Genomic DNA, 15065 nt, shown 5'->3' on the forward strand with positions numbered 1-15065 from the left:
TTGGACTAGCACACGAATGGTCTCTTATTATCGTCCGTACAATGCAAGAAAAAAAACGCTATTACAAAAGCGTTTTTTTATTTGAAAGCTGGTTTTCTAGCGATGGTTCTTAGACATGCTCAAAATAGAGATATTGAACTTTGAAGTGACAATGTCGGGGATTTTCCAACTTTTTGTTGGTAAGGTTATATTCCTCGGTGCGATCAACTGAATCAAAGGATGACCGTTTTGCTGCCCCCTGAGGCTATCGCATTACCTTACGCACGAAGAATCACAATCACATTTGTCGATCTTTCTGTCAAAAAGTACAGGATGAAGGTAGAGTAGAAGGATACGCAGAATGCGATAGCAAGCGCCCGTGCGTTGGTCAACACGGTCTTTCTAGGTATTCTTCTAAGGTAATACCTACACTCGAGAGAGTGCCTTCGTGATGAGTCTTGGAAAAATGCTGTGGTGATTTCCCCTTGCTTTCTACACCGCATTGATGGAGTCTAGAGTTCGTGATTAGCAATAGGGAGCTACTAACCACTCGCACATCCAGCCGTATTTTCTAACGTTCTGGCACTCACGATCGTTTCGATCGGTTCTACCTTCATCTTATACCGTGTGACAGAAAGAAGTAGTTGAAACAATTGTGATTCAGAGTGCATTAGATAATACCTACTCTAGTACCTATCGAAAATACAAACTGAGACATGGATGCACAGAAAAACCAGAAAAAGAGACCAGCACTGGGAATCGAACCCAGGTCCTCAGCAATCCGTGCTGCGTGCTATAACCCCTACACCACTGCTGGACAGGAATCTAGACACGATTTTTTCCTATGCATACATATCTCAGGTTGCTTATTTCTACTATGCTACTTAAGCAGCAATTCAATTCAATTCAATTCAATTCATTTATTTGCTAGAATACGGTTACAAAGGCAGCACTAGCGACATCTATGTTTCGTCGACAGACGTCACACTCTTTCGGAACTAACCGCTCACCCAGACAAGAGATGTCGCTACTAAGCAATCAAATTATGATTGGTTTTTTGGAGTCTTTTGTATTTTTATTTCAACTCCAAATTTGTTTTTCACGGGTATCCCGTGAAACCATATCGAAATAAAGGTAACAAAAAAAAAAGTAAAAGTAACAAATTTGGAATTGAAATAAAAATACGAAAATACTCCAAAAATCCAATCATAATACTCTGGTAATATACGCCTTAGACAACAAGGGTAGAATGGGTCGATGGGTCCGTCCCATTCCAAAAGCCGGGCACGGTAGGTAAGCCAAGCAATTCTAGGTAATACAGATGTAGTGATGTAGTCAATGTTTTGTCATCGTATTTTGACCGAAAAGTAGAGGTGAGACGTACTTACTAGGCAAAACGCGGACTGAGTCTTGCGAGTACGCGTCCACAAAAAGACTAGATCCAAAGACTAGGTCCACGCGTATCTACGAGTACTTAACTCAATTGACTCATTGCGTAATCAAAATGATTCCCGTAAATGCGCTCCCGTGATTGCATATACACCGTGCTAGTTTTAGTAGTTTTACGAATATCGAACTACCGAAATGTCATCAAAAGAAACTGGACCTTTTTGTGTTCATGCTAAAAGTGTTATTTGAACAAATGATAACTCGCTCCTTTTTCCTGGAATTCATCGCGCAGTGGCTAGGGCGAGTTGGTCGATCCCGAAGACCCGAAGTTCCCGGACGTTTTCCGAATAGTTCCAAGCGCGACGAGCGCAGTGAGCGCACGCATCATGCTTGTTTTCAAGTTGGCGGAACGTTGTCAGCCGCCGTACTCCTAAATACTCGTACGCTAAAAGAATCGCGGGCGGGAACGCGTACTCACGCGTCCAAGCCAAAACCTATTCCAGTAAATACGTCTCACCTCTACTGAAAAGTTTGTATTTATCTTGTTTTCTCAACTAGCTTTCTGAAATTTACCGAAGCTGATTGAGATAGCAAGATAAAAACGAACTTATCCGATAAAATACTTCGAGATATAACGGAGAATAATTATTCAATAAATCTGTACTTACTATTCTGTACCTTGAACATGAAACTACCGTAAGACTCACTCATTTTAAATCATCATCTCTTTTTTTATTTTTTAACCTTGTTGAAATCAACATGAATTTCCACGTTATCGTAATGGTATTGTCGTTACTAATCAAATCGCTAAACCTAATGGACATATCCGGCGAGCCAGCGACATAGATTCTACATCAAAAAATTAGAGCAATATGTAATAATCAGTACGCTATAGATTCTATGATAATGACACCTATTTGTTAAGGAAATCATAATTGGGTGCAGTATACTTTGTGTGTTTATATTGATAACATATCTCTGTGAAAGTGATGGGTTGCGTGTGATTTTATTAGGAATAAAATAATACGATAATATGGAGCTGTATTTGAGGAGGCAGATTGTTATTGCCGGGATTAGTAAGTATTTTAGGAACAATTGGCACAGGCGTTACTTTACGGAGGTCCATATCCGTATCTATCTATCAAACTGCCTTCGCTTTATTGAAACTCTTAATAGTTTGTTTAACGTCACTAGGCAAATCGTTAAACGGCGAGTTTTGAACGATATGGCGGATGTCCCTTAGCCCAACGCTTAAATATCTCACAGCGAATATATCTAAGTAACATATTATGTATTAGAAAAGTTTTTTTTTGTCAATGAACTAAAATAATTTCTTTGCTCACCCGCGACCTTATGATAAGTTTATGCAAGATATGCGTGTTCATGCAGTTCCTACATCTCCACATTGTAATAACACACGCAAATCACACACCCATCTATCACCACCACCCCACTACACTGACGCGTTTCGAACTCAACCAGAGCTCATCTTCAGAGTAACACAACCGTACACCATGCTACCACTCATTACAAATTTGACATTTTAAAATTGCCAGTAGGTATTTTAATTAGGTACATGAAAAAACTAGACACGCGCAGGTTAAAAAAGGGGGATGGGGTAAAAGGAACCATTTTTAATCGACTTCAAAAAAGCAGGAGTATGTTTTTTTACACTGTTCGTTACCTCAAAACTGTTAGTTACAAATAGATTTCACTATCACTAAATCAGGATCTGATGAGAGAATCGTGGGAAAAACGAGAGAATTCTTTCAAATACCTATTGTAAGTATGCACACCTTGGTGATTCGGGTAGTATTTTGTAGGAACTTGTGCTTTTGAAAATCAACATAATGTTCCCCACGTGGAACGAGTACGCCAACCTAATATGCAACAGACGTCGCCTGTCACGCTACAAACATCAAACATTTTGCTTTACATAGGTTCTTCGAATAAACTTAAAAGTGTAATAAAAAAAAAATAAACTAATTATTTTTAAAAGTCACTGAACTAATGTTGTTCAGTTTGAGGAGTGTGATCTTTGATTTAATTATTTGCTCACATTACAGGCCACACCCAGTATAACAAGTATTTCACGGAGGGGGGATTCGATTTATTTATTTACTAGCTTTTGCCCGCGGCTTCGCCCGCGTGGAATCCGGTTATCACGCGCTGTTCCCTCGGGAACTGTGCATTTTCCTGGATAAAAAGTAGCCTATGTCACTCCCTGACCCATAAACTATCTTTATGCCAAAAATCACGTCGATCCGTCGCTCCGTTTCGACGTGAAGACGGACAAATATACAAACATACAAACACACACACTTTCGCATTTATAAATATTAGTACATAATGGAGTATGGATAGTAGGCAGTGGAAAGCGCTGCTGCTCAACATATTAAGTCCCTTACACGCTTTTTAGGAATCCACGGGAAGAGACGGGTCTTATTCTAAAACGGACATGACATGGCCTAGACATACATACATAAATAGATAAATAAGTACATTGTTTTCCAGTATACATAGGCCAAATGCTGGTAGGCTACGGGATGGGGTGGACAGCACCGATCATCCCGAAGCTGCAGGATCCTGAACAGAGCCCTCTCTCCAGCGTCATCTCGGAGGCTGGTGCATCCTGGGCTGGGTCTCTGCTTGTACATCGGGACTATTATAGGTGTGACTTTAAAGACTGTATTGATTGTTTCTATAGAACATTCTAGAAGTAATGGAAACGTAAAATGAGTTATGTCACTGATGTCACTGATATATTGGACATATCTAAGATTGGACACGTATGTTTTCTATTGACAATTAAACAAAAAATTGAGCGTAAACTTTTTAGCACAGCAGCGCGTATACTGCCATTTCGCACAATAAAAATCCCAAATGTTTCGAATCAAAAAAAAATCGCAGAATATTTTTTATGGTTTTATAGAGCACAGTAGGTTAGGTTAGGTTTGTTTTATGAAAGTTCCGAAAATAATATGGTTTCGGAGAAATTTGATAATTGGGAAATGAAACATTTGCCAAACGAAGCATTTGCGAAAAATATTTTGCCCAAACGGCATCTCTGGTCGACCACTCTCGAAATTTGATGCGCTTCATCATAATCATTTTTGTTTGGTTGACAAAGTAAAAAAATCTTGTCCAATCACAGATATAGATTACACTAGATTACGCAAATGCATCTACTTCGCGTGTCCGAACCCCGACCAAACGTCGGGGTTGGCCCCATACAAAGACTGACCGCTAACTGACTAATCATGACTAGTGACTGACTCGAGCCCCACGGCGCGGGCGGGCGGCGCATTTGAATCGATTTTGCGCGGACATCGGGGAATTCACATCGCTAATTCGCTCTTGAGACGTCACAGTAGATATAAAAAGTGACACGGTTGGTTTTCATACAGATTGAGGTGTTTGCGTTATCTAGTGTAATCTATATCTGTGTGTCCAATATTTTTTAATAATCTTACTGACGAAGTAAATAGTAAGTACAACATTTTTTTGTTATCTAGAAAACTTCACAACTCACTGGCCAACTTGTAGGGTATTTGCTGCAATCTGTTAATAACTTACACTACTCAGTATAATGTCGTCCCATTTCCTCTTATCAGTTTAACATTCCCACGAGGAAGTTAAGCTGTCCATTTCGATTGCCTATTTTCTAAACCATCTTAGGGCGGTTGCAGACTAGCGTTTTTTTTTGCGGGTACCGTAAACTGCTTCAACTTTGCCTTCTAGCCCCAACATTGCCTGATTCGATTTAGTCGATAACTTAGCACTCTTATAGGGTTTTAAATTTTATCTAACGGGAATTATTTTATGGGGGATAAAGTTAAAAACCTAGAAGGGTGCTAGTTATCGACTCCAAATTGAATCAGGCAATGTTGGGGCCAGAGGGCAAAGTTGAAGCAGTTCACGGTATACGGTAATTTTTTGCATGTGCCCCAAGTACCTTTGTACAATAATAATTTTTCGTCCTCTGAAATCTGCCGCCCCTAACTGCGCCTTACGCCTATGACTAATCCAGGACTGGTCAAACCAAGGTTAAACCGACCGTTTATTAGTATTCCTGTGTATTTAAAGCTCGAAAAAACCAAACCGCACCTGTACGCGCTCTTCCAAAAATGAGCTTATACGCGCAAATAAAAAAATAAATAAATATCACGGGACAATTCACACCAATTGACCTAGTCCCAAAGTAAGCTTAGCAAAGCTTGTGTTATGGGTACGAAGCAACGGATAAATATAATTAGCATATAGCATATATAGCATACTTAAATACATATTAAACACCCAAAACCCGAGAACAAGCATTCGTATTTTTTATACAAATATCTGCCCCGGCCGGGAATCGAAATCTCGAGCTTCGTAGTCAGGTTCTCTAACCACTAGGCCATCTGGTCGGAAAATAAAAGACTAGTCTGACTATTACGATTCAACGCAAGTGGATATCGCTCTGTCCCTCTTCAGAATATCGCTTGAGAAAGAGATGGCATAATATAATTGTAGTGCATGCTAAGCCCATAATAATATTAGCAGCATAATAATATTATTATTTTTGCAGGTGGTAGGACCTTGTGCTTGTGTTGTGTTGCTACCACCATCTTGCTCGCTAATCCTGCAGTGAAGCAGCAGTGCTTGCACTGTTGTGTTTCGGCGTGGAGAGTAAGACAGCCGGTGAAATTACTGGCACTTGAGGTATCCCATCTTAGGCCTCTAGGTTGGCAACGCATCTGCAATCCCCTGGTATTGCAGATGTTTATGGGTGGTGGTGATACCTCAGGAGACCACTTGCTCGTTTGTTAAAAAGGTATCATTATGATAATCCTACTAATAATTATATTATAAGCTAGCTGTTTCCCAACGCCATCGTCTGCGAAGATTTCGTTTATATCGCACGCTCGAGGAACTGTACAATTTTTCGGGACAAAACTATCCTGTCTCAAAATACGTCCATATTATTTTCATCACGATTATTTGAATACTTGAAAGCATGAAAGCGTATCGAACGAACAAACACATTCTCGCATTTCTGTGACGACATCAAAATTCTACTTTCGTATTATTGGATGTTTACTTTTGTACCTACATTTAAATTTCAATGTAATCTGTTATTTTATTTTATTAGCTTTATGTCCAATACCGAGAATAAAATACATAGTACCTTAGAAAACCAGTCAATTTTTTTTCTTATAATTTATTGTTCTCAGGACCCCATGTAACCGGTTTCCTCTCAAACATCATCGGCCGGAAGCCTTGCCTCATCATCGGCGGCGCCATCACCGCTCTCTCCTTCATCATCATCATATTCACCAGAAACTTGGCAATGCTGTTCTCCAGCAGGATACTGAAGGGTTTCGGCATTGGCATCATCGCTGTTGGGAATCTAGTCTACATTGGAGAAATTGCGTGAGGATTAACAAATATTCTATATGTATTAGCGCTAGTTATTAGTTTACTACGCTCACATTGTAAGCCCCGCCACTCGCCTTTGACCCATTTATACAACTGTTGCATAAAATTCTTTTCGGTCACTTTCTTTTTCAAGGCACTAGAAATTCGTCCACCCTTTTTTTAACGATTTTTCGTTAAAATTTATCATATTGCATGATTTGAAGGAAATCCACTCAAGCACGGAATGCAATATCAAGAACATACATAAGCTCTACCTATGTTGTTATATGGCAAAGTTACTTTGGCTATGGTTTATTTTATTACACTTTAAAAGAACGAAGTCCACAAATGACGGACTTAATGCCTTAAAAAATTTGATAATGATTATAGTCCAAAGGATAAGATTATCTTTAACGATTTTATTGTATCATTTATTTATTATTATCCGTTTGCATTTACTGACTGAAAATATTAAGTAATTTATTGCCGTTTGAATAAATGTCGGGAAAAATCCCAATAACGTAACTGCTTACGTAAATGATGATATAGCTTTAAATACCACGTCACTTTCAAATACTCTTTAAACATCGAACCATTAAGTGTAGATATTTTTCAAAGAATTCTTGAAGAGACTATATTTATATAGACTGAACTAAGTGATAAAACTAAACCTGACGACTTTAAAACATAATATAAAACAGATAGCGTTATTAGAGATTAGATATTTATCTATTTGTAGTTATCGGAATGTATTTTACGACTAGTAGGTATGAATATAATCACGTGATTTTCGTCAAAAGAGTAATCGAAATTTTGAAGTGTCGTAGTATTAAATATTTAATCGTATAAGTAATCTTCGATTTTATGCATCGTCTTTATCAAGGTACTTGAACTAACCGATCATTTCTCCAATCTAGCAATATATCGCGTGGTCGGAAATCCTTGATCAACTTATATAGTTTAACATAAGAGCGGCATGATTCACTGATAGATCATTAATCAATAATAATCTTCGGCGTAAGTACGTTATAATCAAAGTGTAATGAAAGATTTTCCATGTGTAAGGACCTATCACAATTTTATTAATGATGACTAGACCAAGACCGCACGTGCGAAGATTTTTTGTTTATCACCCAGTCTGCCCGTTGCGCAGTTAGATAAGGATATTAAGCTTGTACATAATTATACCTAAATACATAGCAGCCAGGTGCTGGTAAGTCAGCATGACAGTTATTGGCGGTCAGTGAAGCCACTACTTGCCTGCCACCAGTAGTTTACTAGTACTCGTAGTGTTAGTGTAGTTTCAATCAGCACGCGGATCTCACTACCACCCCCCCCCTTGTTGGTTGTATTGGTCCCTTTTGCCAGGAGCGAAACATTCCTTTTTTTTGTTGCCAAATTTTTTTTTTCTTTCTACCTATTTTTCAAAAATGAAAAAATTAAACTAGCCGTTGATCTCCCGGCATACTTTGTACTGACACGTGAACTACGGACAGAATCTTGATATAGAGCTGTTATATATATCCCAGCCTATACGTCCCACTGCTGGGCACAGGCCTCCTCTCAGAACAAGAGGGCTTGGGCCATAGTTCCCACGCGGGCCCAGTGCGGATTTGGAACTTCACACGCACCATTGAATTGCTTCGCAGGTTTGTGCAGGTTTCTTCACGATGTTTTCCTTCACTGCAAAGTCAGTAACTTCTTGCTAGTAAATATTTGGCATGCTTTGAGCGACTATACGGTAAGAGTCCGACTAGTAGTAAGGTGATTTTTAGCCAAAAGTGTATTTACAAATGGTATTTCTCATTTCAGATCAACAAATATTCGTGGAATCCTCCTGACGGTCACGGGAATCTCCGGAACATTAGGTACTCTTGTTATTTACTCCGTGGGTCCCTACGTCTCCTACGCTGGTACCGGATGGCTTGGACTGGGGCTGACTATTGTATATATATCATCTGTCCTGTTCATCCCAGAGTCACCTGTGTTCCAAGTTATGAGAGGTACGTTCCAGACATTTGGAATTTCATTCTTTCTGAATCATTTTCATAGTTAAATATTAACAGTAATTATTTATTTATCACAGGCTTATCTTTCTAGTTAGGTAATAGGTCCAGGTGGTAGGACCTTGTGCAAGGTCCGCCCGGATTGCTACCACCATCTTGCTCGCTAATCCTTTCGTGAAGCAGCAGTGCTTGCACTGTTGTGTTTCGGCGTGGAGAGTAAGACAGTCGGTGAAATTACTGGCACTTGAGGTACCCCATCTTAGGCCTCTAGGTTGGCAACGCATCTGCAATCCCCCTGGTGTTGCAGCTGTCTATGGGTGGTGGTGATCTCTTATCATCAGGAGACCCACTTGCTCGTTGCCATCCAGTTAAAATAAAAAAGGTTTATTTAGGTTATTGCTACTGTGTTATCCTCATTCTCTTTACACAGAGAAATCAAGTGGTAAAAAATTGTTTTAAACCGTGTCGTTTAGCATGGAAATTAAGTTAAATTAAAGTTTTTGAAAAGGCAACCATTTATTTAATTTAGGTAACGAAGATGAAGCAAGACGTACCCTCGTAAAACTAGGACGAGCTGATGAAACAGAAAACGTATTAGCGACAAAAGTAAACGAACAGAAAAAGAGCAACTCCAAAGAATGGAAGGAGATATTTACTGTTAAACCAAACAGAAGGGCATTGATAATAACTCTGACTTTGGGTATTCTGCAACAAATGAGCGGTGTAGTTGTTATTACGTTCTATGCTACGACTATATTTGATTTGCGGGGTCTTCGATCTCGCCTCATATAGCAACTATAGTAATAGGAGTTACACAATTGGGATCGAGCTGTATTACACCACTTTTCGTGGATTGGTCTGGAAGGAAGACTTTATTAATGGTGTCTACGGGTCTCTGCTCTATTAGTCTTGTAAGTTAATCTATATAAGCTAGTTTTCTTATGTTTGTTCCCGTGTGTTTCTTTGAATTACGTCTTTCATTTTACTTTTTTTAACTGTCAGTTATTTTAATACTGACTTTATTTCAAACTAAATCAATTTTGAATGCGCTGGTCGAAACATTATATCCGCATCTTTTAGCCGTATATACGCGCCATGTCTGCTAAGGGCCCTCGCCCACGGCGACTTTTTGTAGCGATGCTGTCGCGCGTTTTGTAAATGCTCGACAATGCGTTAGTCGCATTGGCAACGCGCTACAGAAGCGATGCCAACGCGCTACTAACGCGCTACAGCATCGCGACTGTATCGATGCAAACGCGCGACGGTTTCGGACGACATCGTGGAGAGAACGGAGGGTTGGTGATGACGATCCGACCGATTTCGGCCATGGCGACCACCTCGACTCCTAGTTAGTTATTTGGCGCTCATGCGCTCTAAGATGGCTTACATAGCCTATCTTAGCTGTGAACGTACGTCCGCATTGTCGGCACGTAAGCACACCGTCCACGTAGTTATAATAAATGGCAGCAGGTGGCCGAGACTTACGCTCGTCGCGTTTAGTATCGAGGTCGGCTTTACGCTGCTCCTCAAACTCGCGAACTTGCCTCTGCACTGTCCTGCGCCACTCAAGCCGCTGTGCTGCCAAATCTTCCCATCGCGATGGCTCGATGCGACACCTTTTCATATGTCGCATCTGCACATCTTTGAACCGAAGGAGCTGACCGCCGTGATTTCGTAGATAAGTAGATAAGTTCCGCTATCTGGGGAGCACTATTACATCTAAGTGTGAGAACGGAGGGAGGGTGAAGCGCGACAGTAGCGCGTTTGCATCGCGACTGAATCGTGGTTATGTGGGCGAGGGTACACAGCTAGCGACCGCATCGCGACTGTATCTATGCGAACGCGCGACAGCATCGCTACTGCATCGCTACAAAAAGTCGCTAAGTAAGAACTTTTCTTAATTAGTACACTAGTTACAGTATCAACATAATTAATTACCAACACAGTTAACTTCTTTATTATTATTATATTTGGTAAAGACAGAGAGCTGCATGAGACGCGGTCTCAAGAAATAACCACCGCCTGTTCGAAAAGCGGGCATTATGTGGAACTGGGACCATTTGTTGATAATTGCATTTTTCGATTTTTGTTTTATCAGTTATCACGAATAAATGTTTTCCTTATTTAAAAGCATGTAACATAAAATAATTCTTCTGTTGCTTTGTTTTGTTTCAGATGGTGTTAGGAATATACTTCTATTTAGATTACATTGGAGATCCGTCAATAAATAGTATTGGGTGGATGCCACTGGCCACTTTAATCGTGTTTTTCCTGTTTTATGATCTTGGTGAGTATCATCTTGTTTTTCCACTTTATTTCATTCCACTCTTCGCAGACTTCTTCTTAAGTCAGTGTTTTTTAGGGTTGCCAAAATAAGGTTTGCTTTAAGTACATTCAATTGTTCGAGAGACGAGTTATGACTGTATATTGGCCAGACTCTATCATCAACTTATCAAATCACTTTGTAAGTTCTCTGGCTATGCTTGTTAAAGTCTCATCTGTTCCTTAATTCATTTTAGATTTTATTTTTAACCGACTTCAAAAAGTTCTATGTTCATGTATTTATTTTTGTTTATTAAGTTCAATTATATCTGAGTCGTATTATAAAATTAATGTTTATAATCACGGACAGGGATATTTGTTGGCCCCCCATCTCACTTTAGCGAATCTACTAAAATGTAGTGTGTTAAATATGGACTTGTGATGCATATAACTAAATAACATTGTAAATCTGTTTAAAAAGATATACCTCCCTTGCCGGATTCTTCTCAACAGAGGTTTTTCTGAACCGGTGGTAGAGTTTTTTTGACATCCATAAATTTAATATTAGATACTGAACGGCAAAAAATCTGGCCCTCAAATGTATGCAGTATTTTTTTTTATTTTTTATTTATTGATAAAGGGAAACAAACAGCATAAAAATAATACACATAAATATTTAAATTTCGATAACACAAAAGCCAAAACAGTTTCCACCAATTAACTAGTATGATTATGGTTGCGTGCTCAGAAAAGACTTATATAAATTTGTATAATATAAATAATTAAACTTAATTAAAAACTAAACTACAATGGCTCAAGGGAAACATTTTATATATCTAGATTAAGAGTTAAAGCACCATGCAAAACTTTAGTATACTTATGTAATTTAGTATGGAGAGTGAGCCAAATTTTGTGTCGCTCAGTATATTTTGACTTTGAATTATGTCTCTTCCAGGTTTTGGTATTATACCAGCAACTTTGACCGGTGAGATGTTCCGGTCGAACATTCGCGGTCCTGGGTCAGCCTTCACGGTGACTGCAGCTTGGCTGGTCGGCTTCGTCATCGCCACACTCTTCGGCTACATGATCAATGTCGTTGGCGGCCATTGGCTGTTCTGGACCTTCGCTGGCGCATGCGCTCTGGCGTTCTTCTTCACAGCTGTGTTTGTACCTGAGACGAAAGGGAAGAGTTTGTTGGAGATACAGGAGATGTTGAGTTAATACTTAGACTTAGGGCCGCTGGCACGGTCTAGGATTTAAAAAAATCGTTCAGCCTGGTTCAGGGATGATAGTTTCATAGAATTTGACACTACATAACCCTACAGATATATATATGTATATATATATATATATATATATATATTATATATATATATATTATATATATATATATGTGGGAAAGGAGGTTTTATTTAAATGATTTATTTGCAACATTGGTTGTTTTGATTTAAAAAAGAAGAAAAGTCAGTCGTGAGAAGTCAGAGTTACGCTGTCCACGTATTGAATTGCTTCCTAAGTTTAATACAGATTTTACAAGATTAACTCGTTTGTTTTCGACTGCCACTCCCACATTATATACATATACGAAACACAGGATAAATACATATTTATTAAACATAGTTATGAATACAAGGTGCCGAAAGTGGTTTGATTAGTATTGAGAGTAGAAAAATTATATTTTAATTTCAAGCAGGTTTTGTTTTGTTCAAATCCCTTTTTTTAAACAGTGCCCTGTCTAAAAGTTACGAATGCTGCATACGGCAATTAAATGTTACTTAGTGGTGGGTGTTTTTAGATAATTTAATACTGGCCGTTATTCAGTCAGTTTCATTTTCTTCTAAAACCTGCGAAGCACTACGGACAAGTATTGGGTATAGTAGGGTACTTAACGTTTAAACATAATGTGAATAAATTAAAAGTTTTAACTTAAAATCATAGCTTAATTAATTGCGAATGACTATGGATACATTTATGTTGATAATGTAATTAATCTACTAGATGTGAATACTTAAATGAAAAAAGGCATTTGACCCGCTATGCCCCGTGTATAGGGGTAAAGTGGGGTCTCCTATGGGGCATTGTGGAGTGGTCATAATAAATAACGAAACACAACTTCCAAACGAAATAGTTTTATTTCTTAAGACAGTTAAAAAAAAAACAAAAATAACTACAACACTAGCATAACAAATTCAGTACTAATCACAATCATAAGTACGTTTTAGAAAGGATCGGTGTTCAATTTCACTAAAAAATTTAAGAAAAACACTGGTTTTGATATTATATCACACAAACGCGTGCCGAAATGGCGTGGCTCGCCTATGAAGGTCGTTCGCCGACTAAGGACCAATCATAGCGACGCATTTGACAGTTTGTACGGCGTTTGCTTCGAGCTGCATAAGGCTCGTCTCGTCCCGCTATGCCCCCCCCCCCTACACATTACGAGTGTAGAGTTAGAAACGAAGCAGAATTACTGACTTGGGAAAATATACTAATATTTTTTGTAATGATTAAGGTATTTTATGTTTTAATTAAACTAATTTAAATAAAATAAGGCTGGTGGAATGTCTGAGTTTTTCAGATATTTGTATTTAATGATCATGTTGTATGTACTAGTTGCATATAAGTATAGTTTTATTTACAAAGGTAAGTACCTAAGGACTTAGGTTGTTCGAAAGAAAAATGAGTGAATGCTACTCACCTTCACTTAATGGAAACCACTGACAATCAAACAGTGGGACTGTTTTATTGTCAGTGGTATTGATTTAGTCATTGTATCTAGTATTGTTTGAATTAGATACTCATTTACGTATTACGTGCCAGGAAGTGATTATTCTGTTATTAGTTACTTTAAGTTTCACAGAAAAATACAATTCAATTCGTTCGTTATCACAATAAAACCTTTGAAATAAAATCATATGAATAATAATAAATAATCTTATTGTTTATTTTTTTAAATGCACCACAAATTTGACTTTATACTCGCGTACAACGTTGCACACAATACTTTTTCTGCGACTAGGTACTTATTAAATAAATAAATAGACTCAGCGGTACAAAATTTGGCCCACTCTACATACAGAATTAACTATTACTGCATACATTTATTGAGGGCCATAGGTTTTTTGTGCCGGTCAGTAGGTATACATTATTAGAGAAAAAAAAATACTTTTTCATACCTCGGTAAATTGTATGGCAAACGTATATAGAAGATAAACAACAATAAACAAATGTCAAAAATGTAAAGGTAAATTTTATTTTCAACTGACGTTTACCTGCCAGTGAAGTTACGATGTTAAAAATATTAAGTCCCAGCGCTATTAAAACTAACTATTTAATTTTAAATTATGAGTGAAAAACTCTGAAATCGGAGTACCTATATTTACTTTGGATAGGTATTTAACTAAATGTAAACAAACTTCACCTGCCAGGTTTGGTATATTCAAGGTTTTTATACATTTTTAGGGTTCCGGAGCCAAAATTGCAAAAACAGAAACCCTTATAGTTTCGCCATGTCTGTCCGTCCGCGGCTTTGCTCAGGGACTATCAATGCTAGAAAGCTGTAATTTTGCACGGATATATAAATAAACTATGCCGACAAAATGGTATAATTAAAAATTCAAAAATAAATTTTTAGGGTACCTCCCATAGACGTAAAGTGGGGGTGATTTTTTTTTCTCATCCAACCCTATAGTGTGGGGTATCGTTGGATAGGTCTTTTAAAACCATTAGGGGGTTGCTAAAACGATTTTTCGATTTAGTGATGTGTTTGCGAAATATTCAACTTTAAAGTGCAAATTTTCATTAAAATCGAGCGTCCCCCCTCTAAAATCTAAACAGGTGGGTGGAAAAATTTGAAAAAATTCAGGATGGTAAGTATATCAAACTTTCAAGGAAAACTATAACGGTTAAGTTTGCTTGAGAATTATTAGTAGTTTATGAGTAAATAGCAGCCTAAGGTATAAAATATACCTAAACTTGGAAGATTCCGTATAAAATACGAAATCCTTAGAAAAATATTACTTAATTTTTTCG

The 15065-nt window shown here is 38.1% G+C and overlaps 1 pseudogene; it reads left to right on the top strand.

The window, feature by feature from the left end:
* The first annotated feature begins 2316 nt into the window (after positions 1 to 2316).
* LOC141445084 (facilitated trehalose transporter Tret1-like) lies at positions 2317 to 12361 on the top strand (annotated as a pseudogene).
* Positions 12362 to 15065: the final 2704 nt, after the last annotated feature.

This window comes from Choristoneura fumiferana, unplaced genomic scaffold (genome assembly GCF_025370935.1).
Source record: "Choristoneura fumiferana unplaced genomic scaffold, NRCan_CFum_1 Sck3bRy_345;HRSCAF=580_pilon, whole genome shotgun sequence".
Taxonomy (NCBI): Eukaryota; Metazoa; Arthropoda; class Insecta; order Lepidoptera; family Tortricidae; genus Choristoneura; species Choristoneura fumiferana.